The sequence below is a fragment of the Musca autumnalis genome, unplaced genomic scaffold, assembly GCF_047663935.1.
Source record: "Musca autumnalis isolate F117 unplaced genomic scaffold, ASM4766393v1 scaffold_3, whole genome shotgun sequence".
NCBI lineage: Eukaryota > Metazoa > Arthropoda > Insecta > Diptera > Muscidae > Musca > Musca autumnalis.
Genome location: NW_027411866.1, coordinates 48,703,327 through 48,730,421, shown reverse-complemented (window position 1 = coordinate 48,730,421; position 27,095 = coordinate 48,703,327). Strand labels below are relative to the sequence as shown.

General features: G+C 35.8%; 1 protein-coding gene across 2 annotated transcripts in view; it reads left to right on the top strand.

The window, feature by feature from the left end:
- csw (protein tyrosine phosphatase non-receptor type corkscrew) overlaps window positions 1-27,095 on the top strand; it is a 172,220-nt gene that overhangs the window by 99,743 nt on the left and 45,382 nt on the right. The gene's annotated exons all lie outside the window — the stretch shown is intronic.

Genomic DNA, 27,095 nt, shown 5'->3' with positions numbered 1-27,095 from the left:
CTGCCCAAGACATTGTAAAATGTTTCGCAGTGTTGCGGTTATGAAGTCCGCCCTTCTCCTTCTATCCTGAAAGTAAATCAATTTAACCACAAAATGCTTAACAACATTTGTTGTTTTAAAATTAAAAAGAAAATTGAGATAAAGCTGAAGCATTTTACAAATCAAACAAATGTCAAAAAACTGTCAAAGTGAATCTAACAAGAATAAAAAAAAAAATAAAAAGGTTAAAAATTATTCCATATTACAGAACTGTTGTCATAAAATTTAATCCAAAGAAGGCTTTAGATTTTTCTTGAAGATCTATAAAGACTTCCCCACTAGTAAAATTATGTACATTAGTCATAAGATAATATATTCTTTACAAAATTTAATCTAGTTCCAAATTTGTTTAACCTCAGTAAGAATACACAGAATAAAAAAATACAAATACCTGAAGCTGTATTTCAACTAATACTGTCCAATCCAATCTAATGACAGATATCTCGTCTTTTAAACCTGACTCACGTGATAAGAGACACTTTGTCTGCTATTCCGTTATTGGTATTCTATTCCTTTGTCATTATTTCCTTATATTTTTCAAGAGCTAATTAATTTACTTTTCTTGAGAGTTTAGAATATTTTATGAAAATATTTGCATAACACTTCTGACAAACTTATTTTTATTTTTGTCATTGGGAACAACTTTTATTTTAACAAAAAGCATCATATGAGTATTATTGACCAATATTTTTCTTATCCAAAACATTTTGAAATTTATGATGACAAGTGGGGTTATTTATATTTATTTGTTATGAGATTTGAAATAAGAATATCATTAAAACATAACCTGAGGCATTAACAAAGGCAGCAAAGTGTGTTTGAATATGAAATAGTTCCAAGAATTTGATTCACATTGTGCAAGGTTACAGTTAGCCACTAAACTAACATGGAATTAGGGCAAATCGATAGAGATTAGATAGGATTAAAATGTTGGGTTCAATGTTAATTAATTTTATTTGCATATTCGTGTATGCAGTGCTTCATGACACACTTTGTATTTGTTGACTCGTGACATATTCTAAAAGCATTCACTGTCGTTGCAAAGTATTCAAATGATTCGTAAAGTCATTAAAGAAAGTCACACATACACAACTTTTCACGAAATACGAGTATGTAGTCCCCAATTATGAAACTATTATATTCTTTAAAATTATTATAGGATATAGGCCGAATACAAAACAACGAATGCTTTGATAGAATGAATCATTTTTATTGGAAAAACATTCATTCGTGCCGGTCTCTGAGTAAACTATTAAGATGAAAGTAATATTTTAAGAAGTATGTGTCCTCGTATGTATTACAATAAAAATCTATAGAATTTTAGAAACCCACATTGATATTTTCAGCAGTGACGTAGAATTGTATATCTTATAATTGCACGGTGTGCCTGAACTAACATATATGTATAATGAAACTAAAATGTTGGTAAATAAATCGCGGTCAAAGTTCACATTTGTAGCTGTTTTTGAGGATTTCGTGTATTTGCTTGAAAACAGCAAGCTTTATCGAAATGGGACTATAGAAAATCTTATAGCCATGAAAATTGTCTACAAGATTGGCTTTTATGATTAGCTATAAGACTTGCCGTTTTCAAGCAAAATCCTGAATACCTAAAAATCCGTCCGTCTGTGGTAATCACTCTAGCATCCACAAAAGTAGAGATAGGACGCTGACATTTTCGAAAGATGCGCCTTTTATTTGCAGGCAGGTCAAGTTCGATGATGGGCTACATCGCTCCACGTTTTGGTATAGCTCCCAAGAAGGGTAGCGCCCGATTTCTAATATTTTGACGTTTTTAGTCGCATTTTCAAACCGAATTAGCTATAATTTGACATTTAGGGTTCCTAGTGATCAACAAAGTTAAATTTATGGACATATGTCGTCTATGTTTTGGTATGGCCCCCATATAACGATACCTCCCGATATTCGGTGTTTTGAGGATTTTAGCTAAATTTTTAACCGACCTAGCTATAATTTAAAATTTGAGGTTCTCAGTGGCCACGAAACTTCTCCACCAAAAACCGTCAACTACTGTTAATGTTTTGGAATATACCCCATACAACGGTACCTCCCAATTTTCGGTATTTTGAGGATTTCAGCTACAATTTTTAACCGAACTACCTGTAATTTGACATTTTAGATTATCAGTGGCCACGAAAATTCTCCACCAAAAATCGTCAATAAGGGTCCATGTTTTGGTATAGACACCATATAACAATACCTCCCGATTTTCGGTATTTTGTGTATTTTAGATACAATTTTTAACCGAACTAGGTGTAATTTGGTCACGAAACTTCTTCACCAAAAATCGTCAATAAGGGTCCATGTTTTGGTATGGCCCCCATATAACGGTACATCCCGATTTTCGGTATTTTGAGCATTTTAGCTACAATTTTTAACCGAACTAGCTGTAATTTCACATGTGAGGGTCTCATTGGTCACGAGACCCATGTTTTGGTATAGCCCCCATATAACGGTACCTCCCAATTTTCGGTATTTTGAGGATTTTAAATACAATTTGTCACCGAACTAGCAGTAATTTGCCATTTGATGTTCTCAGTGGTCACGAAACTTCTTCACCAAAAATCGTCAATAAAGGTCCATGTTTTGGTATAGACCCCCATATAACGATACCACCCGATTTTCGGTATTTTGAGGGTTTTAGCTAAATTTTTAATACGAACTAGCTGTAATTTGGCATTTGAGGTTCTCTGTGGTCACGAAACTTCTCCACCAAAAATCGTCAATGAGGGTCCATGTTTTGGTATAGACCCCATATAACAATACCTCCCGAACTAGGTGTAATTTGGTCACGAAACTTCTTCACCAAAAATGGTCAATAAGGGTCCATGTTTTGGTATGGCCGCCATATAACGGTACATCCGGATTTTCGGTATTTTGAGAGTTTTAGCTACAATTTTTAACCGTACTAGCTGTAATTTCACATGTGAGGGTCTCAGTTTTCACGAGACCCATGTTTTGGTATAGCCCCCATATAACGGTACCTCCCAATTTTCGGTATTTTGATGATTTTAAATACAATTTGTCACCGAACTAGCAGTAATTTGCCATTTGATGTTCTCAGTGGTCACGAAACTTCTTCACCAAAAATCGTCAACGTATGTCCATGTTTTTCCCGATTTTCGATATTTTGAGGATTTTAGCTACAATTTTTAACCGAACTTGATGTAATTTTACATTTGAGGGTCTCAGTGGTCACGAAACTTCTCCACCAAAAATCGAACTAGCTACCATATACCGGTATCTCCCGATTTTCGGTATTTTGGGGAATTTAGCTAAAATTTTTAACCGACCTAGCCGTAATTTGACATTTGACGTTTTTAGTGGTCACGAAACTTCTTCACTAAAAATCGTCAACCGTACTTCCCGATTTTCGGTATTTTAACGGAACTATTGTTTGACGAAACTACCCTAATTTGACTTTTGAGTTTGTCTGCTGTTATAACATTTTTCCACCAAAAATTTAAAAATGGGTCCATATTTTGATATAGCCCCGTAAGTGGTACCTAGCACCTGGCTGACATTTTTTTAGATTAGATTAGATAATTAAGGCATTTGGAGTATCCGTATTCGAAAAATTTTACACCAATTTTAATTAAGACTATTTTATAGTGAACGAACATTTTAGTTTGAAGTTAGTTCAGGAGCACTGTGATTGCTCTATGACAGTTACTACAAAAAAAAAATAAATTTAAATTTTTAAATTAATGTCAATTTTTTTTTTGTAATTTCACTCTTTGTGTATTGGTTGCTTACTTTTACTACAGCTACAACAGAAATTCTATCATGAATGACATTCGTGTTCGCTGGTGTGCACTTCGCATTAGGAAAAATTGTGTTATTTTTTTAATATTAATAATTTCAATTTGTAGTATCATAATTAAAGTGTTTTTTTTTTCAAAAAATTAAAATTATAATAAATCACATATCAATTATAAACTATAATTTTTTTGATTATATCACGAATATCTGTTTTAAGATTAATGAATTTCCTTAATGAAATTATATGTCTGAAGAGATGATATATTGGAAAAATATATATATGTAATACATTTTAATGCAATCATCAACTGCGACACGTGCAATCATCTGTTTGTTTCAAGTGACCTGACCAGCTGCTGCTTGTAATAATCTGTATAGCAAGTTGTAATAGTTATAATAGTCTGTATAGCATCTCTCGTTACTTTATGATTGTCTAGTTCAAAAGTTATTAATCATTGTGCCAGAAATTCCCAAAGTACTTTAGTATTTGTGTCAAAAGTTCCTATTTGTTGTTTTTATAGAAAACAAGTAAAAAACATTATGTTCGGCTGGGCCGAACTTTTTATACCCTCCATCATAAAATATTCTGAACTAAAATGAAATAATTAGATACCTGTTAGATGCAAAAAATGTTAGAACACGAATACCCCAAATGCCTAAATTAGGTAAAAAGGATCTAAACATTTCTTCAATCTGTTTTCTTTTTTGAGAAGCCTGCACTCTTCCCGGAAATATCTATGTATATAATAAATGTTTGTGGTAATTATCATCTGAGGAGCTTTCTTCTTCTTCTCAAGTTTATAGAATCCCGACTTTCCAATGTTGATTAGATCTGTGATAACCATTCTGATAAGGGCCCGATCTCTACGTTCATATGTTTTTCGAGCTGTGGCAATTTCCTCTTATCATCGTAACGTCTTCGTTCACCTTGCAAAATGTGGAGTGATCAATTTGCTCGATCAGCGCTGTGACTCTCCGGCCATTGCTTAGGGCAGAATGTCAAAGCGCAAAATGGGCATTGAAGTCCTCTAGCACTAGACGGCTATTGTCCTCCAAAAGCGAACTAATATCGGGCATATAACGCAGAGCAGAACTATTCATCGGCGGTGTGTACACAATTGGCAACTTTACCTCAGCATTCCCACACCTTACTGCTAGAGTCAAGCTAAAGCGAGATAAGTCTGTACTGGACAGACTGATGTATAAGAAAATCAGGTTCCTCCTCATCCGCTTCGTGTACAATCCTTTCGCAAAACGATGTAACCATTGCAAGCTACAGGTGATGATGAGCTTTGTTTCCTGGATCGCGGTGACCTTGATATTCCCCATGAAGTCTACAATTTCGCTAACTTTGTTATGGAAACCGTTGCAATGCATTTTCGGAGCGGTGACTGCTAAGACTAGTTCAGCCTTGAAAGTGCACCCATCCCCTACATCCAATACATTACATGTGGAGGATGTGGATCTGGCAAACGGAATAGATTCATGGCCCTCGAAGATTCATCCTAGTCAATCCGGTGCATATAATCGGACGTTGGGTGATTGAGTTGTTCCTTGTCACCGAAGGAGCACGGACTTGCATCCGAAACAAAATTTATTGTTGTAATTAAAATGACAGGAATGTTACCAAGAAACAAATAATAATACCGTCGTAATAGGGGACCCGAGGACAACCCGCTATAAATTTCAAAACGATCAGAGACATGTCTTTTGAACTTCACTTTTGTGATATTATGAAGGGTGGGTAAATGAAGGTGTGGGTCGATATGTTACACCTTCTAAATTGATTTAAGGGGTCGGTTATCGATAAAAATTATCGTTGAGTGGAGTTGTCAGTTGTCAAAATTACTTTATGTATGGCAACCTTCAACTGAAGTTGCGAATCTCAGTTGACTAACCGGCTATTATTTTCAGTTGCAGTGAATATATTAAAAGAATCAAGAAGTAAAATTGAAAAGAAAAGAAAATTTTCTTAACAATTGTTGATTATTTGCACGATTAATAAATTTTGTGTATCAAAAATATGGTGAAAGTAGCAATAAAACAGTAGTTTGAAATATTAATTGATAAATTGAGTGCAAATCCAATGTGCACATGGGTTCAATCTATACAGCCGACTACACCAGGGAATTTCGTTTTTGAATAAAAATTATTTTTGCAATTTTTTTTTATTTTTATTCCCTTAGCCTTTAGGCTAAAGAGGGTATTTACACTTTGATACGACCAAAAATGTGCCTCATCGAAATAATGGTTTTAGACCCCAAGTATGTTTGTACGATATCCGTTTCAGACAATTTTGAGTAGATCTAGCAATGTCCGTCCGTCTGTCTGTCTGGCTGGCTGGTGCGCACGATAACTCTCGAACGGATCAATCGATTCGGTTCAATTTTTGGGTATCGAAATATTTTGTCCAGATTCGATTTAAGTTCGAAGATGGGCCATATAGGTCCACTCCTTCAGGTACCTCCTTCACAAATGTTCAAAAATTGTCGCAAAATTTGTGCGCACGATAACTCTTGTAGGGAATAACCGATTTGGTCCATACTTTGCACATCGTGTAATTTCTACCAAACTTAGTTGAGGTTCCAATATGGACTCAATCGGTCCACCCCTTCGGGTACCTCCCACACAAAATTTCGGAAAAGTTCAGTTTAGGAACTGGTCTCGAATCGCTTTGATTTTTGTTTACGCAAGTTGTATTCGCTGTCCTCTATACGACGCTGTAAGTTTCATTAGGGGCAAGTTCACTCTTCCTGAGCAAATAGCCTGAAAAAATTACAAAAAACCCTATGACACCGTGTGTAGTGGTTGGAGCTCAAGATAACTGTGGAACGGATATGCCGATTCGGTCCAAAATTTGGCTTTCGTAATATTTTGTCCAAACTTAGTTCAAGTTCAAAGATGGATTATATCGGTCCACACCTTCCGGTACCTCCCCCACAAAAGTTCGAAAATGTTCGGAAAATTTGTGCGTACGATAACTCTTGAAGGGAGTAACCGATTTGGTCCATGCTTTGCACATTATGAAATTTCTACCAGACTTAGATGAGGTTCCAATATGGACTCAATCGGTAAACTCCTTCTGGTACCTCCACTCCTTCAGGTACGGAAAAATTGTGCGCACTATAACTCTTGATGGGAGTGACCGATTTGGTCCATACTTTACACATTCTCATAATATCTACCAGATATAGATCTGGTTCGAATATAGACTATATTTGTCCACTCCATCCCGTACCTCCCACACAAAATTTTGGATAAGTTCACTTGAAGACCTGCTATTGAATCACTTTGATTTTTGTTGAAGCAACTTACATTCGCTGCCTCAGTTACAATGGTAAAAGTTGTTTCAGGGGCAAGTCCATACTTCTTGAGAAAACAGCCCGAAGGGTGTAAAAACCCCCTATGGCACCCCCATGGTCTATGTCTGTTCATTCCTTTAAGTACCTTTTCCACAAAATGTTTGAACTTTAATCCTAATCAACATTTTTGTCGGTTCGTACGACCAAAATTTTTGTGAAAGTTTTTTGTGAAAAAGGTGTTTCATTTTGCACAGGCTGAGGGTATATCTATGTCGGCAAAGCCGACTGATACTTTTTTACTTGTTTTTTTTTTTTAAATTCCGGTATTGCTGTTGATCTGTAACTTACTTTGAAGCCATCCTTTAACGTTTCGAAAAAATAATTTACTGATTTTACAGATCTTTCCAACATGAGCTTCAACTTACAATTCCAATGGATTCGACTTGTTCCTTCTTCTAATAGATGTCATGTCATCAAAAAAAAATTTCCACTGAACTTATCATTTTAAAATAGTTTTTTTTTTGCGAATTGTGCCTTTTGGACTTGATAGAGTTCACAAGTTTGAAAAAAAAAACTGTTCGATAACACGTTTATCGACAACCCAGTTCGGTTGACACCAATAATACAACATTTCATCTCAGTTGTGCTGACAATTGACAACGCAACTCAAGTTTAGTGGCAATGCATAATCGACCCCTAAGTTGGGACAAAATATTAGATAGAATCCGTCGAGCAACGAAACGGACATGGTTAAATAGACTCAAAATTTTCTGAAACGGATTTCGCCCAAGCATATTTGGGATCTAAAACCATTATTTCGATGTGGCACATTTTTGATCGTGTCGAAGCCAAATATCTTACGAACTCATAAGGGCCTTGTGCAGCACCAAATATCAAATATCCTTGTTGACTTTTCCTGATCATGGTAACCAGCAGAATATCTGTAACGATTCGTTGAATAATAAATACCCAAAAAACGCTTAAAAGTTGATAGGCGTTCGTCAAAAGGATGAAGGCTCGCTGTAAAACAAGTTGTCAGGTTGCAACAGAGGGGTTTTTTGGCGAATGTTTTGTTGTCGTTTGGTTTATTTATCCTCTTCCCACGATAATGCAGTAAGGGGATGAAGGGAGTGACGACCTTATCTTTGAGTTACTTTGTCGGCCCCTGTCAATGGATTTAATCAGACAAGAGATATCCTGTTACTCTAAAAAATAACAAAGCTTTCCTCAATGGTATTGTGATAGTCTTTATGAAGTTTCAAACCACAACTTCTTCCTTCATCTGACACTTGAGGTATCGTCGATTAAGGTGAGTGATAAAACTTGTAATTGAAAGTAGTATCAAACTGTTGTTGATCGTGTCCTCAATAGTTTTATGGTGGTTTTAAAGTCACACCGCCATTGTATCGTCGTAGTCAGGCGTCTTCCTTATCTGTATACTTGGCTATATCTTTTCGGTATCGCTGAACTCGACAGAATACACTATTGCCTGTCCCACCTTTGTGATGTGATGATCCTTGCGTGGAAGCTCGTTTTGTTTTGTGAGAAGAGTTCTGCTAATCACAGCGATAAGGAGGATGCTGATAGAAGTAGAAGTTTAATTTTAATTGATTTGTCAATTATCAATGATTTAGCCTTTAACCTCGAATAACTTGTTTCCATACATGGGATCGATTAGGACATTATTTTTAATGGCAAATATCATCGGTGTCATGCTTAAGTGTTCCATACGCCATTTGCCTGATTCGAGAAAAACTCAAGTTAATGTTTAAGGCCATACAGGATAAAAATGGTGCAATAATCCAATACTTAAAGAGCTCAGTTCTACTTAACTAAACTCATAAAATATATTAGTAGTTTATTTTAGTCAGATATCTGTGATAGTCTAGAAGGTATGGCCAATTTTTATAATTGCAAAAAGTTGCTGAATTGTTCCATGGAATCTTTTTTTCATGTTTTTGGCAGTTTCTGTCACATGGAACACGTTTTGTCACATTTCAACCAAAACAATTTTTATCAATCGTGTTCCACCTCCCTTATATGAAGTGCTACTGTGGAGTTTAAAAATCAGGACTTTAAATGAAACATTTATTTTTCTCATATAAATACAATAAGAACCATTATTATAGGTTTCTTTAACATTAATTTAAGGCATTTTCTCCACTTATTACAATTTTTTTGTGGTAAAAATTTCGATCGGACAAAACGGATTGATATTTTGCATTTCTAAGGTAACATAAAACATTTAAACGCGATTTTCTTATAATACCATTTTTGTAGTCGGTGTCCATACTAGCTTCAAGTCGTTTTTGCGTATATTTTTGTGGACTTACATCCAAATTTTGTCTTTAAACTAGGGATTTCTTGTTTAAACGATTGATAAATTTTCGTTTTCATATCACAATACAATATTCAAAAATATTTGGATTTAGAAACTATTATTCTTCAGTTTTTAAACCAAGTCCTTTAAAACAAATTGTTCCATACGCCACATTTTTGCGTAACTTGGCAAAAATGGGCAATTTTTTGTTCCAAACGCCATCAATTTTGGGCGGAACAATTCGTTTTTGTTTCTTTTTGTTCCATACGCCAAACGACATGGATATGGAACTAAAAAGTTCAAAGTTGTTTTGTTCCATACGCCAGGCTTTATGGATATGAAACAAAACGACAAGATTTTTTGGGTCACAAAGGGGATATGGAACATACTGGCATTTGAATATCTCAGAAACTATAAGAGATAGAGAAAACCCGACAAAAAATCTGAAAAAGCATGGTTCAAAACCTTGTAAGGTACCTTTATCTCAAAATGTCAAAAATGGCGTATGGAACACTTAAGCTTGACACCGACGATATGTAGCATTGTGGAAATTTTCTCCTTATTGGTATGTCTATTTCGATTGGCCTTCTTCCCTATAAACAAAAATTAGATATGCTGACATCATGCGGGGAAATCGAGTGAATTTCTACCAACATCTTCTTTTTTTTTTTTTTTGCACAAAGTTTACCTAAATTAATTACATACTTACATTCAATAATATAATATCTAACACAATATTTTTAATTTCATTTCAGGTAAGCCGAAATATTTACAATAAATAGTATAAACACATGAGGTAAGTTCTTCCATTTATTGCATATCCCAAAAGTAACCTGACGCATGCAAAAATGTTCCTTCTTTTAAAAAATGTTCCTTCTAAGAATATTCCCGGAATATAAGTTAGAATTACTCATCACAAGTTGAAACGAAAACAAAACTTCCATTCTAAAATTGTATTAGTCATTGAATTTCTTACAAATTTCTACCTGTGGTTCTCCTCTAACCAACCTCTCTTTGTCCACAGCAACAAACATACATCAATGTAAACCCGAACACCCGCCTTTTGTTATGACATTTTTTGTTGTGACCGATACCAATATGGGCTATGATTTCATAATTATTGCAGCATTAAAACAAATAATTAGTAGTGGGTGTGTGCTACGATGATTAGCAAATGAATTTCTTTAGAAATGTTGAGCTTATGACGTTCCAGACAGATACCAAATGTCTAATAAATGGCTTACAAATCTACATGGCTTGTTTTTATTACAACAGCTAGAATTATTACTCAGCCCTCAGTGTGGGAACTGATAGCACCAACGGTGGTTGGCGTTATTCTTCTGCATACCAAACTGAAAACAGCTAAACCGCAATAACAAATTCTGCCGACCAACAAATACTCAACAACCGGCAACCGGTAAATGTTTTGTTTACCATAAAAATCTTTCGAATTGAGTTATTTTATTTAAAATTTTTTTTTGTTTTGTTTGTGGTCAGCCAAATAATATTCACAATACAAATGACGAACAATCTAAATAAGAATGCTTTTTTTCTCGGAAAAAGAAAAATGTGGGCTGGCTTACTTTTCATAAATATTAACCAAAAACGCAATTTTTAAATGCTTGCTTAAATGATTATTGACGACGCCAATTGCATGGATTTTTATGGTCAGTCTAGTGCGCCTCCCATACAAAAAAGAAATCAAAAAAAAAAAAACAAAGATTTAGGAGACAATTTTTATGTAGGTATGCCATGTCTACTACGTAATTTATAATTTCTTGCAAATTCTACAGAAACACTACATAAATATTACAACAATAGTCTTAGTAATATTGAATTACCATTTCGATAAATATAAAAAATCTGAAGGTTTATAACTTGAAAGATATTTTTCCAACATTATTAAAATGACAATAATTTTTATATTTTTCTAATGATTTCCGCTTAAAACAACACTTATTTCAATGTTAAACAAAACATGTTTAATATTTTTTATATTATACAATTAATAAGTTAATAATTTTTATTTAAGAAATAATAAATTTTAAACGATTTCCTTATAGGAAATGTAGTCAGGGCTTCAAGATTCAAAATAAGTTTTCACTGAGAATGTTAGCAAATTTTGTGATGAAAAATACATATTGTAATATTCAAAATAGTTTTGCAATCGTTGAAGTTGAGGTTTACCACTTAATAAATCGCAAACTGTAAATATATTTTATGCAATATGAATATATTTCTATTAATTGATGTGTTTTAGCCACGATCTTATAATATGGGACATAAAAAATAATTTACATGGAAGCTGTGTTGGGGGTATTACAAAAAAAAAATGGATAAAAATGTGTTGAAGTAAACAATTTTTTTGTGTTCTTTCTTTATTTCGGGCCAAACCACGCCTCATTCAGAGCTGTGCTCAAAGAAAGAGTTAAAGAATACCCATGGGCAACATGGTTCTAATGTATGATTTTTTTCTATATAAACACTGCATCCCACAAAAATCGATGCTGGTATTTTGAAGTTTAGATTCCGGTGTTTTTTGAATTTTTGTTATAATTAGAGAGCGCAACAATTTATACGATTGTAGATCTCGTGATTCAACGTCGTTTGATCTCATGAGTGTGCTCCGTACAGCCTTCTAGTAATAAGAGTCCAAAGTAAAAAATTTGGTGCGTAAATTTTCTTAAAAACCCTATTTGTGGCTTACACACCGCCGATGAATAGTTGTGCCCTGCGATATATGTCCGACATTGGTTTGCTTTTGGAGGACAATAGCCGTCTGATGTTATGGGACATCAATGCTCATTATGCGCTTTGACGTTCCGTCAAAAGCAATGGTCAGAGAGTCACAGGGCTGGTCGAGCAAATTGATCTCTCTACATTTTGCACGGTGAACGAAGGCGTTACGATGATAAGAAGAAATTGCCACAGCTCGCCAGACATCGCCATTGTGGCGCCCGGTCTGATAAATGATGTGTCCTGGCAAGCCGTTACTTCTCTTGGTTCAGACCATCTTCCGATCATCGTCTCCGATAATAGACCACCCGACTTCATAACATCTTCTCTGCACCATGTTTCCATGATTAGCAAGGGTTCAGAGAATTTACCAATCGTCGCTTCAGAGACCTGTTCATTCCCTCGGATCCTCAGGTAGTTGAGAGAATTAGAATTATCACAGCCTCTCGCTACATACCTGTTGATAGAATACACGAAATCAGACCAAACTTTCCAGCGGAGGCGATGGGGCGAGCAAATGAGCAAATGATGACCTTCGTCCTGAAGAACCAAGAGTTGGGGAGCTTACTCTAGAAGTCAACAGGCAGGGCATGTTGGCACCGTAATGTGGGGTTATACTAAATCATGAACTGGCGGGTTTGTCATTTTAGTGGGATCCGTCAAGGTTTCTTGGAGCTTTTAGACTATTATCACAGGAAGTACGGACTTGCCCCGGAAAAAATTGTACAGTCGTAAGGACAACCTGCCTAAAAAAAATCAAAACAATCGATAGGAGCTCTCAAACTTCACTTTTTCCGAATTTTGAGTGGGAGGTCCTCAAAGGAGTGGACTGATATAGTCTATATTCGAATCCGATCTATGCCTGAAAGTAATATTATGACCGATTCGGTTACTCCCTTCGAGAGGTAACGTGTGCACCATTTTAGCGAACATTTTTGAACTTTTGTGGGGGAGCTACCCGAACGGGTGTACCGATATGTCATATCTTAAAACTTAATTAAGTTTGGACAAAATATTACGAAGCCCAAATTTTGGAACTAATCGGTTGATCCGTTCGAGAGTTATCATGCGCTCCAGTCAGCCGGACAGACGGACAAACATGGCTAAATCAACTCCAAATTGTATGAAACGGATTTCGTCCAAACATACTTGGGGTCTAAAACCATCATTTCGATGAGTCACATTTTGCCCTTCGTTAGCATAAATGCTGAGGGTATAAAAACACCAAAGTCCTATGGCGAAATTCGGATGAGGACAACACAAGGAACTAATTACACTGTGCAACAAAATAGAGCTCAAAGTCTGGGGGGTGGAAAATTCCTTTTGGGGATGAAAGCTCTTGGTGAGTATACACAGAACCCAGAAGGACAGATCCGCCGTGAGTCGAACTTTTGAGATATGACGTGATGAATATTTTGCTGGAGACCCTAAAAGCCCTCAGTTATTAGCGTTATATCTTTGTCCGCTGTTGTTTTAGCTTATTTTTGAGATCACATTTCTTCAGCCAAATCAAATGAGGATTATTTTCGTATATGTTCTGCAAAAATGTCGCTCAGAAAATGTTAGGTACGGCTCTCATTGACAACAAATCGATATTGTCGCGTTTTCGTGGTCGTTTTGTGCATTTACCCTGTTTTTGTTAAGAAAAATACTATATTTTGTTTTGTTTTGTATTCGTTACAGAACATACAAAAACACAAAACAAGGTTTTTTTTCTGAGCAAACAGGTGTAAATGTAAACAAGTGAGCCAATGCTACAGTCGGGTCGGGGCCGACTATGTGATACCCTACACCACTACCCCTCTTCATAAGCTTTTGACTAATAAAATTCAAAATATTAAAATTGGGATAGCTTAGCGCCTTTGCTCTGAATGTCTTCATTAACACAGGTCAATTTTTTTGAAACGCATTTAAGTGCATCGACAGTACAACCCAAATAAAAAATGGAAAAGTGGGATGTATGTCAATCATCAATAGGCTTCTTTCTCTGTTAGACCCCCATCAACCCCCAAAATTTCGTGAGGATCCGATCAAAATTTCGTAGTGTGATTGCACAAAAATGGAAAAAGGGATGCATTACCGACAATTGCGATATCTCTGTTGTTTGACCACCTATGACAACCTACTTCACATCGTTGTAAAGGTGATGTTTTCTACTTTCCTTGCCAGGTTTTGCTTTCGATATACCTCCTACAGAAGGGAGATAATAACTTTGAAATAAAACGTTGGTCTTTTTTCCAAATATTTTTTCACATTCCGACCCTGAATAATATCCGATCATTATCAAAAATCAAAAGGTTTTTTTCCTCTGTGGGACCCCCCATAACACCCAAAATTTCGTGACGATCCAATTAAAATTGCGACCTGTAGCGTGATTTCGAAAAAAGTGGAAAAATGGGATGTATTACCGACTATTGCGATATCTCCGTTATGTGGTCACCTACGCCGACCTAGTTTACATCATTGTAAAGATGGGATCTTCTACTTTCATAGCCAGACTTTGCTTTTCGAAAGTCCCCAACCAAAGCTGTGATATTCGTCATTATAATTAAAATGGCAAAAATGAAAATTTGGGTTTTATTTTCGACTATTGTGATATCTTCGTTGTTTGATCACCTACGAGAACCTACTTTACATGATTAGAAAGGTGATATTTTCTACTTTTATTGTCAGGTGTTGCTTTTGGTATACCCCGTATAGAAGCTGAGATATTCGCTTTGGGAAAAAGCGTTATCTTTTTATCCACATAAGTTTTTTTCCCATTCCGACCCCTAAATATTATCCGACCTTCACCAAAATCAATAGGCTTCTTCCCCTCCGGGACCCCCATCAACATCCAAAATGACGATCCGTGACGATCCGATCAAAATTGCGACCTGTAGCGTGATTACAAGGTTTAGATGGACAGACGGACGGACACACATACCCAGATCGACTCAGCTCGTCGAGACATTCATTTTGGTATATATAAGTATGGGTCTACGACCATCATTTCGATGCGTTACAAACTTTTTGGCCAAAACTAACTCCCCACATAGTGGTGTAGGGTATAAAAATGACTATGAAAACGCGACAAAATCGATTAGTTGTCAATGAGAGCCGTACCTAAAATTTTCTGAGCGACATTTTTGCAGAACATTTCGAAGCTGAAAAACGTTATCTTGTGGTACTTTTATGGCGGCTCTTAAAATAAAGGACGAAAAGGACATTGAAGGAAGCGAGATAGAAGGTCAAAATGCTCTACGAAAATAATCCTCATTTGATTTGGATGAAGAAATGTGATCTCAAAAATAAGCTAAAACAACAGCGGACAAAGATATAACGCTAATATCTGAGGGCTTATAGGGTCTCAAGCAAAATATTCATCACGCCATATCTCAAAAGTTCGACTCACGGCGGATCTGTCCTTCTGGGTTTTGTATATACTCACCAAGAGCTTTCATCCCCAAAAGGAATTTTCCACCCCCCAAAATTTCGGTTCACAGTGTTATTTATGTCTTAGGTAGACATTAGTCTACTTACCTTGAACTACAAGCGCATCTGCACAAAACTAGCTTTGCTCGTTTTTGAGTTTTCGTAATTATTTTCTTAATCCGCAGCTGCAAACGAAACAAACAAAAAACTTCCGACTCCCCACTCAGCAACATCAAAAACCATTTGCTATACACACACGAACGCACAAACAACAATCCCACGTAATGTTATACGTAGGTTTCATGCTGCTACAACAACACCAACAAGCCCACGACAGCGGGTTCTCTCGTACTCCGGTACGACACGGAACCACACAACCTTCGTATTCCGACCAGCGGCTGCCACCTCAGTGTGCATATGTTTGTATTTGTATCTTTTTTTTCTGCGTTGTGAGCAGCATATCCCGGAATGCCTGCTCCGGATTCTTTTGGTTCGTGCCGGGACGAAGGAAACCCCACGACCAATATATTTGTGCTCGGTTTGCATCATCCACATTTTCACTTATATCCAACCTTCGGTGAGATGCAATAGATGTCAGGAGTGAGTGCATCTAAGGGGTTGCTCTGAACTTGTCCTTGCAAGTAACTACGACAGAGGGGCTATGTTACTGCATGCTGCATGAACACAGCCCCCAGCGAGTCGTCGTCGTTAGATTACGAAACTCCCACGCAGTCCCCCAAACAGCAACCGCACACGCAGCGTTGTCACATGTCACGTTTGGCGACTCACAGTGGTTCAGAATCGTTTTTTCTGGTCAAAACTCTGTAACTTTTGAACGGATACAGATATCTTCATAATTCTTTTTTGTTCGACAGATAAACTTTCAGCTTTCCGACACATGAAAAGCCAACGATTTCGGTCTAGCGGTTGCGGAGGAATTCAAGGTCAAAGTTAAAAAAATTGTGTTTTTTTTCATATTTTGCATCAAAATATGAGTGCTTTTGAGAATTTTGCATGTTCTAACTATTTAAAAAGGTCAAACCCCAATAAACAAACCATAAAAATACAAAAAAAAAAATTTGTAATAAAAATTAGAAAAATTTTTCCCAAAATTGATTTTTTTCAAAAATTGAAAAATACTTCTTGGGTTTTCATAAAACTCTTATAACTCTTATAACAACTTATATATTAAAAAATTTCCATTCGTGTGAAAAGCTATAATTTATATGGGAAACTATATGGAAAATGCACACATTTTTACTCATTTCAAAAAAATTTAAAAAGTGTTAAACGGGAGGAACGGGTCGGTTGCAAAAGTATATATGGGCTGAAAGGGTGAAATCGAAACTTTGTTCCAATTTATTACATTTAGGAGCACGCCACGCCCACGCCTTCCAATATTTTGATCTATTTTTTAGCTTTTCGTAGTAGAAATTAATAATCTGTGACAACAAAATATGGGGGGTTTGGCCAGGAAAATTGATTTCTGAACCACTGTGCGACGTTACTTTGACTGACCCGAAGAGTTGCGCAAGTTATTTCAGTCGACCGTTTGTCGAGCACCTCGGGAGCGACAGGGCGAAGAGAAAAGTACTACCTCCCAGCGAAAAGTTTGCCTCCAAAGAGGCAGTTAAATGATATGTACAAGTGATTTGGAAGTGCATCAAATTATGCATTTTCACTCATGATTTTTACAAGGGAGTGACCCCGGAAAGAGGCACTCCATTGCACCGCATTTTAACTGACCCTTTGGCACTGCATTTTAACTGACCCTTTGGCATTGCATTTTAACTGACCCTTTGGGGTAGAATAAGAGGCAGTCCAGAGCACGTGTTTTGAATAACAAAATAAAATGCATTTATTATTTGTGTAAAACAAAAATATTAATAACTTTATTAAATTAACATAAATTATGAAAATTCTCTATTGAATTCAATAGCAAACATGTGTGTTCCTTCGCTCTTTATTTAATCCAAGCTTATATTGTCTTCCCATCACCAGTTAAGATTTCGACATGTACTCCAACAGCACCCCATTGGGAAATTTTCTTCTCGTGAGTTACCGGAAAAATGTTCACAAATTAAATATTATTTAGTTTGTATTAACAAATGTTTGGAAATATTAACGCGATTATCTCTTTTATTCCGCTGCCTGTAGAGATGTATAAACTGATTTATGTACATGTAGGGATCTCTAACAACTGCTTATAAAATGTAGTGAACGGAGTGCCTTTTTCACGACTCCGTTTGCACTGCATCCGGATGCTGTTAAATTGTGAGGAATTGGAGTGCCTTTTTCACGACTCCGTTGAACTGCCTCCGGATGTTGTTAAAATGTGACGAATGGATGTGATTCTTTGGATTGCATCCAAATGCGGTTAAAATGTGAGGAATGGAGTGCCTTTTTCACGACTCCGTTTGAACTGCATAAAAACATGCCGTGAAAGAACTAGTCTACATTGCACTACTTCCAATTTATTTTGCTGGGCTCGTATCATAGTTCCTCCTGCCGAAGATGAACCACCACAATTTATAATGGATGATGATTACGCTAAATCAACCAAATCGTTGGGACTGATGGAATATCCATGGTAATGATGAAACAGTGAAGTATCTCACTAAAGTTCTCCACCTGTCGCTAGCCAAAATCATCGTTCTCGAATTCTGGTCCCGCCACTGAAGGCAAGGATGCCAGCAAAGATGAATAATACAGGCCGATTTCGCTTTTGTCGCCCGTAGCAAAGACCCATGAGGCGTTAGCGTCAAAAATAGCTATCCAGTTGTAGATCATCAGCTATAGAAAATTGATGAAGGCGCTTGACTTATCAAAGGCTTTTGATTCTGTCAAGTACTCCTCGCTGTTTGAGGACATTGAGCAGACCCCCTCCGGTCAAGCTTGAAACGTTGGATATATGTGTGGACACCAGTCGTACGTGTAATTCAGGAACAACAAGTCCAAACCCCGTTTAGTGAAACAGGGATTTCTCCGGAACTGTGATATCTCCGGAGCTGTTTAACCTCTACCTCCCTTTTATTCCGCCCCCTCCAGACGCCATTTGACCATTACGATGAAGTTGGCTGGATTTTATGTGTTTACAATTTTTGGTCTTTGTGATAATAGCTACAACTTTGCCTCCGAGAGTAAATCAAAATTCTTAACGGTTTAGAATATATGAGACTGCCAAAATGTTCCCATTTTGATATAAAGGCCTCAACACTTTAGGTGGCCATAATCGCGAATTTGCAAGTGATGGAGAAAAACGCCGGTACACGTGTCAAGAAATTTCTTTAGTGTCGCACAATGTTTTATAAAGTAAATTTTTATCTTCATCCGCTCTTCCCTGGCAAGACCACGAAAAGAATGTATAATTTCTCCATACAGAAAGTGAAAAAAAATAAAGCAACAAGAAAGACACACGGTGCAGTATGGCGTATAAAGGAATGGAATATTTTTGTTATTATACCTGCAAAAAAATTCCATAGTGGCTATTCCTTTTACAACGAAATGTTATGTTAGACCTTGAAGACGGGCGTGTTTATTAATTTGAAATTTTTAATTATATTTAAAGTTTAATTTCAAATAATATTTAAGTGTTTTTCCGTTCCATTTATTCAGTATCAGACACAAAAATTTAACGAACAAATATTCCTCCACAAATCAGCCATTATTTTTAGTGGCCATTTTTTGGCTGGTACTGATCGACCTACACACAATTTTGTTGCTTTTCTCTTCCAGGTTCACATTGGTAAAGAAGAAGAAAAGTTGTTTTGTTGTGGTATCTTCCTCTCTCGTGTTTTAATGGTTACCTTTAACAGTAAAATTATTTAAAATATGTCTTGTTATAGTTGTTGTTGCTGCTGACTGTTTTGTCCGGCAGAGATGTTGCCAAAATAGGAATACGCGGGCAGACAGACACCCGAAACGTAGGCGATTTTGTTTTCACCGAATTTAATTTGTTCATTCATTGAAATAATATTGAATCACAAATTGTTGATGATGTTTAGTCAGCTTAATAAGGGGTTTAATGGAATATTGGAATGGGCCGCAAAAGATAAATGATTAAAAACAAAAGACTTAAGACACAAACGTGCAGCAAGTCATCATCATCATTAACGCCATCTACTAAGGAAAATTACAGACATTTTTCTGTGTTATTAAAATACCAGCACCTCAAACACACCCCCTTTCTTGACCCCTCTCCTATACAAATATGAATTGCATTTATATTCACATACAACAACAAAATAATTTGTTTATTCACAACTTATTTTTTTTTTTAATTTCATTATGATTGTTATGTGTATTTGCAATGTGGTGTTTTGTTGTGGTTGTTGCTGTTGTTGGCTAATTCACAGAATTGAGATACTACTGCGTGAGTAAACGCAAAACTCATCGATCATAGAGCTTAGATTTATTTACCGCACACTACGTCGTACTTGTTTTGTTTTCAAAAAAAATCTTGCCGTGTGACTGACTGACGACGTCGGACTTTTAAACTGTGAGCGATTAAACATCAACTGTCAACTGTTAGCCCAGCCAATACGTCAATGGATTTTTTGAATTTAATTGTGTAACACACGCACGTATTCACTTGTTCTCTTTTGCAGATGACATTTTAATCAAGATTTATTTTTTTTTTTATTTCTTATTTATTTTGTTTATTTTTTGCTGTTAAAACCAGTGTGGACAACAGCATATATTTCATAAAAAATCGAATCGGAAATTTGTAATAAAATCAATATTTTGCGGTGATTCAATATTTGGCTAGTTGTGAAATTCGCAATAAATAGTCAGTCAGTTATCTGCATATTATTTGAAATTACATTATTCCATTATAATCCATCCATGGTTAGCATGCTCGTCTCATACAAAGAAGGTTGGTCGTTCAATCATTGTGAAGAACATAGCATTTCATTCATACGGGATCTCTAAAAGCCCCAATTCTTTCAGACAGGATCTATATAGGCACCCTTTCTTTAACAAAGGATCTCTAGTAGAAACATTTCTTTCAGACGGAATCTGTAAAAGCCCCAATCCTTTCAGAAGGGATATCCAGATTCTATAAAAGCACCATTTCTTTCTCTTGGAAAAGGTCTATAAACGACCCCTTTCTTTCACTTAGAAAAGGCCTATAAAAGCACCATTTCTTTCTCTTGGAAAAGGTCTATAAACGACCCCTTTCTTTCACTTAGAAAAGGCCTATAAAAGCACCTTTTCTTTCTCTTAGAAAAAGTCTATAAAAGCACCCTTTCTTCCTCTTAGAAAAGGTCTATAAAAGCACCATTTTTTCTCTTAGAAAAGGTCAATAAAAGCACCCTTTCTTTCTCTTAGAAAAGGACTATAAAAGCACCCTTTCTTTCTCTTAGAAAAGGTCTATAAAAGCACCATTTTTTCTCTTAGAAAAGGTCAATAAAAGCACCCTTTCTTTCTCTTAGAAAAGGTCTATAAAAGCACCCTTTTTTTCTCTTATAAAAGGTCAATAAAAGCACCCTTTCTTTCTCTTAGAAAAGGTCTATTAAAGCACCCTTTTCTTTCTCCATTCCGTTTCCTTTCTTTAAGACCACACCATTCTTTCAGAAAGGGTCTTTGGAAACATCCTTTCATTCAGAAAGGATCTCTAGAAGAACACTTTCATTCAGATTCTCAACAAGTACCGTCTCTCTCAATGGCATGTCTAGAAATACAGTCTCATTCAATGGGGTCTCTAGAAGCACCCTTTCTTTCAGATGGAATCTCTTTCGAATGGGATCTCTAAAAGCACCCGCTATTTCAGATGGGATAATTCATTCACAAATGGTCTATATAAGAACATTTTATTTCACAAATAGTCTACATAAGAACCTTTTATTTCAGAGAGGGCCTATATAAGAACATTTTCTTTCAGAAAGGGTCTATATAAGATCCCTTTCTCTTAGAAAAGGTCTATAAAAGCACACTTTTTTCTCTTAGAAAAGGTCTATAAAAGCACCCTTTCTTTCTCTTAGAAACGGTCTATAAAAGCACCCTTTCTATCTCTTAGAAAAGGTCTATAAAAGCACCCTTTCTTTCTCTTAGAAACGGTCTATAAAAGCACCCTTTCTTTCTCTTAGAAAAGGTCTATAAAAGCACCCTTTCTTTCTCTTAGAAACGGTCTATAAAAGCACCCTTTTTTCTCTTAGAAAAGGTCTATAAAAGCACCCTTTCTTTCTCTTAGAAACGGTCTATAAAAGCACCCTTTCTTTCTCTTAGAAACGGTCTATAAAAGCACCCTTTCTTTCTCTTAGAAACGGTCTATAAAAGCACCCTTTCTTTCTCTTAGAAAAGGTCTATAAAAGCACCCTTTCTTTCTCTTAAAAAAGGTCTATAAAAGCACCCTTTCTTTCTCTTAGAAAAGGTCTATAAAAGCACCATTTCTTTCTCTTAGAAAAGGTCTATAAAAGCACCCTTTCTTTCTCTTAGAAAAGGTCTATAAAAGCACCCTTTCTTTCTCTTAGAAAAGGTCTACAAAGCACCCTTTCTTTCTCTTAGAAAAGGTCTATAAAAGCACCCTTTCTTTCTCTTAGAAAAGGCCTACAAAGCACCTTTTCTTTCTCTTAGAAAAGGTCTATAAAAGCACCCTTCCTTTCTCTTAGAAAAGGTCTATAAAAGCACCCTTTCTTTCTCTTAGAAAAGGTCTATAAAAGCACCCTTTCTTTCTCTTAGAAAAGGTCTATAAAAGCACCCTTTCTTTCTCTTAGAAAAGGTCTATAAAAGCACCCTTTCTTTCTCTTAGAAAAGTCCTTAAAAAGCACCCTTTCTTTCTCTTAGAAAAGGTCTATAAAAGCACCCTTTCTTTCTCTTAGAAAAGGTCTACAAAGCACCCTTTCTTTCACTTAGAAAAGGCCTATAAAAGCACCCTTTCTTTCTCTTAGAAAAGGTCTATAAAAGCACCATTTCTTTCTCTTAGAAAAGGTCTATAAAAGCACCCTTTCTTTCACTTAGAAAAGGCCTATAAAAGCACCATTTCTTTCTCTTGGAAAAGGTCTATAAACGACCCCTTTCTTTCACTTAGAAAAGGCCTATAAAAGCACCTTTTCTTTCTCTTAGAAAAAGTCTATAAAAGCACCCTTTCTTCCTCTTAGAAAAGGTCTATAAAAGCACCATTTTTTCTCTTAGAAAAGGTCAATAAAAGCACCCTTTCTTTCTCTTAGAAAAGGACTATAAAAGCACCCTTTCTTTCTCTTAGAAAAGGTCTATAAAAGCACCATTTTTTCTCTTAGAAAAGGTCAATAAAAGCACCCTTTCTTTCTCTTAGAAAAGGTCTATAAAAGCACCCTTTTTTTCTCTTATAAAAGGTCAATAAAAGCACCCTTTCTTTCTCTTAGAAAAGGTCTATTAAAGCACCCTTTTCTTTCTCCATTCCGTTTCCTTTCTTTAAGACCACACCATTCTTTCAGAAAGGGTCTTTGGAAACATCCTTTCATTCAGAAAGGATCTCTAGAAGAACACTTTCATTCAGATTCTCAACAAGTACCGTCTCTCTCAATGGCATGTCTAGAAATACAGTCTCATTCAATGGGGTCTCTAGAAGCACCCTTTCTTTCAGATGGAATCTCTTTCGAATGGGATCTCTAAAAGCACCCGCTATTTCAGATGGGATAATTCATTCACAAATGGTCTATATAAGAACATTTTATTTCACAAATAGTCTACATAAGAACCTTTTATTTCAGAGAGGGCCTATATAAGAACATTTTCTTTCAGAAAGGGTCTATATAAGATCCCTTTCTCTTAGAAAAGGTCTATAAAAGCACACTTTTTTCTCTTAGAAAAGGTCTATAAAAGCACCCTTTCTTTCTCTTAGAAACGGTCTATAAAAGCACCCTTTCTATCTCTTAGAAAAGGTCTATAAAAGCACCCTTTCTTTCTCTTAGAAACGGTCTATAAAAGCACCCTTTCTTTCTCTTAGAAAAGGTCTATAAAAGCACCCTTTCTTTCTCTTAGAAACGGTCTATAAAAGCACCCTTTTTTCTCTTAGAAAAGGTCTATAAAAGCACCCTTTCTTTCTCTTAGAAACGGTCTATAAAAGCACCCTTTCTTTCTCTTAGAAACGGTCTATAAAAGCACCCTTTCTTTCTCTTAGAAACGGTCTATAAAAGCACCCTTTCTTTCTCTTAGAAAAGGTCTATAAAAGCACCCTTTCTTTCTCTTAAAAAAGGTCTATAAAAGCACCCTTTCTTTCTCTTAGAAAAGGTCTATAAAAGCACCATTTCTTTCTCTTAGAAAAGGTCTATAAAAGCACCCTTTCTTTCTCTTAGAAAAGGTCTATAAAAGCACCCTTTCTTTCTCTTAGAAAAGGTCTACAAAGCACCCTTTCTTTCTCTTAGAAAAGGTCTATAAAAGCACCCTTTCTTTCTCTTAGAAAAGGCCTACAAAGCACCTTTTCTTTCTCTTAGAAAAGGTCTATAAAAGCACCCTTCCTTTCTCTTAGAAAAGGTCTATAAAAGCACCCTTTCTTTCTCTTAGAAAAGGTCTATAAAAGCACCCTTTCTTTCTCTTAGAAAAGGTCTATAAAAGCACCCTTTCTTTCTCTTAGAAAAGGTCTATAAAAGCACCCTTTCTTTCTCTTAGAAAAGTCCTTAAAAAGCACCCTTTCTTTCTCTTAGAAAAGGTCTATAAAAGCACCCTTTCTTTCTCTTAGAAAAGGTCTACAAAGCACCTTTTCTTTCTCTTAGAAAAGGTCTATAAAAGCACCCTTCCTTTCTCTTAGAAAAGGTCTATAAGAGCACCCTTCCTTTTCTTAGAAAAGGTCTATAAGAGCACCCTTTCTTTCTCTTAGAAAAGGTCTATAAGAGCACCCTTTCTTTCTCTTAGAAAAGGTCTATAAGAGCACCCTTTCTTTCTCTTAGAAAAGGTCTATAAGAGCACCCTTTCTTTCTCTTAGAAAAGGTCTATAAGAGCACCCTTTCTTTCTCTTAGAAAAGGTCTATAAAATCACCATTTCTTTCTCTTAGAAAAGGTCTATAAAAGCACCCTTTCTTTCTCTTAGAAAAGGTCTATAAAAGCACCCTTTCTTTCTCTTAGAAAAGGTCTATAAAAGCACCCTTTCTTTCTCTTAGAAAAGGTCTATAAAAGCACCCTTTCTTTCTCTTAGAAAAGGTCTATAAAAGCACCCTTTCTTTCTCTTAGAAAAGGTCTATAAAAGCACCCTTTCTTTCTCTTAGAAAAGGTCTACAAAGCACCCTTTTTTCTCTTAGAAAAGGTCTATAAAAGCACCCTTTCTTTCTCTTAGAAACGGTCTATAAAAGCACCCTTTCTATCTCTTAGAAAAGGTCTATAAAAGCACCCTTTCTTTCTCTTAGAAACGGTCTATAAAAGCACCCTTTCTTTCTCTTAGAAAAGGTCTATAAAAGCACCCTTTCTTTCTCTTAAAAAAGGTCTATAAAAGCACCCTTTCTTTCTCTTAGAAAAGGTCTATAAAAGCACCCTTTCTTTCTCTTAGAAAAGGTCTATAAAAGCACCCTTTCTTTCTCTTAGAAAAGGTCTATAAAAGCACCCTTTCTTTCTCTTAGAAAAGGTCTATAAAAGCACCCTTTCTTTCTCTTAGAAAAGGTATATAAAAGCACCCTTTCTTTCTCTTAGAAAAGGTCTACAAAGCACCCTTTCTTTCTCTTAGAAAAGGTCTATAAAAGCACCCTTTCTTTCTCTTAGAAAAGGCCTACAAAGCACCTTTTCTTTCTCTTAGAAAAGGTCTATAAAAGCACCCTTCCTTTCTCTTAGAAAAGGTCTATAAAAGCACCCTTTCTTTCTCTTAGAAAAGGTCTATAAAAGCACCCTTTCTTTCTCTTAGAAAAGGTCTATAAAAGCACCCTTTCTTTCTCTTAGAAAAGGTCTATAAAAGCACCCTTTCTTTCTCTTAGAAAAGTCCTTAAAAAGCACCCTTTCTTTCTCTTAGAAAAGGTCTATAAAAGCACCCTTTCTTTCTCTTAGAAAAGGTCTACAAAGCACCTTTTCTTTCTCTTAGAAAAGGTCTATAAAAGCACCCTTCCTTTCTCTTAGAAAAGGTCTATAAGAGCACCCTTCCTTTTCTTAGAAAAGGTCTATAAGAGCACCCTTTCTTTCTCTTAGAAAAGGTCTATAAGAGCACCCTTTCTTTCTCTTAGAAAAGGTCTATAAGAGCACCCTTTCTTTCTCTTAGAAAAGGTCTATAAGAGCACCCTTTCTTTCTCTTAGAAAAGGTCTATAAGAGCACCCTTTCTTTCTCTTAGAAAAGGTCTATAAAATCACCATTTCTTTCTCTTAGAAAAGGTCTATAAAAGCACCCTTTCTTTCTCTTAGAAAAGGTCTATAAAAGCACCCTTTCTTTCTCTTAGAAAAGGTCTATAAAAGCACCCTTTCTTTCTCTTAGAAAATGTCTATAAAATCACCCTTTCTTTCTCTTAGAAAAGGTCTATAAAAGCACTCTTTCTTTCTCTTAGAAAAGGTATATAAAAGCATCCTTTCTTTCTCTTAGAAAAGGTCTATAAAAGCACCCTTTCTTTCTCTTAGAAAATGTCTATAAAAGCACCCTTCCTTTCTCTTAGAAAATGTCTATAAAAACACACTTTCTTTCTCCTTTCCTTTCCCTTTCTTTAAGAAAATGTCTATATAAGCACCATCTCTAGAAGCACCCTTTCTTTCAGATGGGATCTCTTTCTCGACCCTTTCTGAAAGAATGGTTGCTTCTTTCGACACTATCTGAAATAAGGGGTGCTTCTTCCGACCCTTTCAGAAAGAAAGGGTGCTTGCTTTGAACCTTTCGGAAAGAAAGCGTGCTTCTTTCGACCTTTCCTGAAAGAAAGGGTGCTTCTGTAGATCCTTTCTGAGTGAAAGAGTGCTTTTGTAGATCCTTTCTGAAAGAAAGGGTGCTTCTACAGACCCTTTGTGAAAGAAAGGCTATTTCTATAGACCCTTTCTGAAAGAAAGGCTACTTCTATAGCCTGAAAGAAAGGGTGCTCCTATAGCTTCTTTTCCAGATGTAAATCGAATTATTTTAATTTTATTTGTAATTCGTAACATTTCATTTCTAATTCGAATTAATCCACTTGTAATTCGAATTATTCCAAATGTAATTCGAATTATTCCATTTGAAATTCGAATTATTCAACTTATAATTCGAATAATTTTATTTGTAATTTCAAATAAAATAATTCAAATAACAAATGGATTAATTCGAATTACAAATGGAATAATTCGAATTTCAAATGGAATAATTCGAATTACAAATGGAATAATTCAAATTACGAATGTAATAATTTGAATTACAAATCGTCACCTGAAATGCCCAAAGACTTAACCCTCAACATAACCCTTTGATGGTTACGTCTTTGGGCATTTCAGGTGACGAAATAGAATAATTCGAATTACAAATGGAATTCTCGAATTACAAATGAAATGTTACGAATTACAACTAAAATGTTTCGAATTACATCTGAACAAGGTGTATAGAGCCTTTCTGGAAGAAAGTTCTGGAAGAAAGGGTGCGTCTATTGACCCTTTCTGCT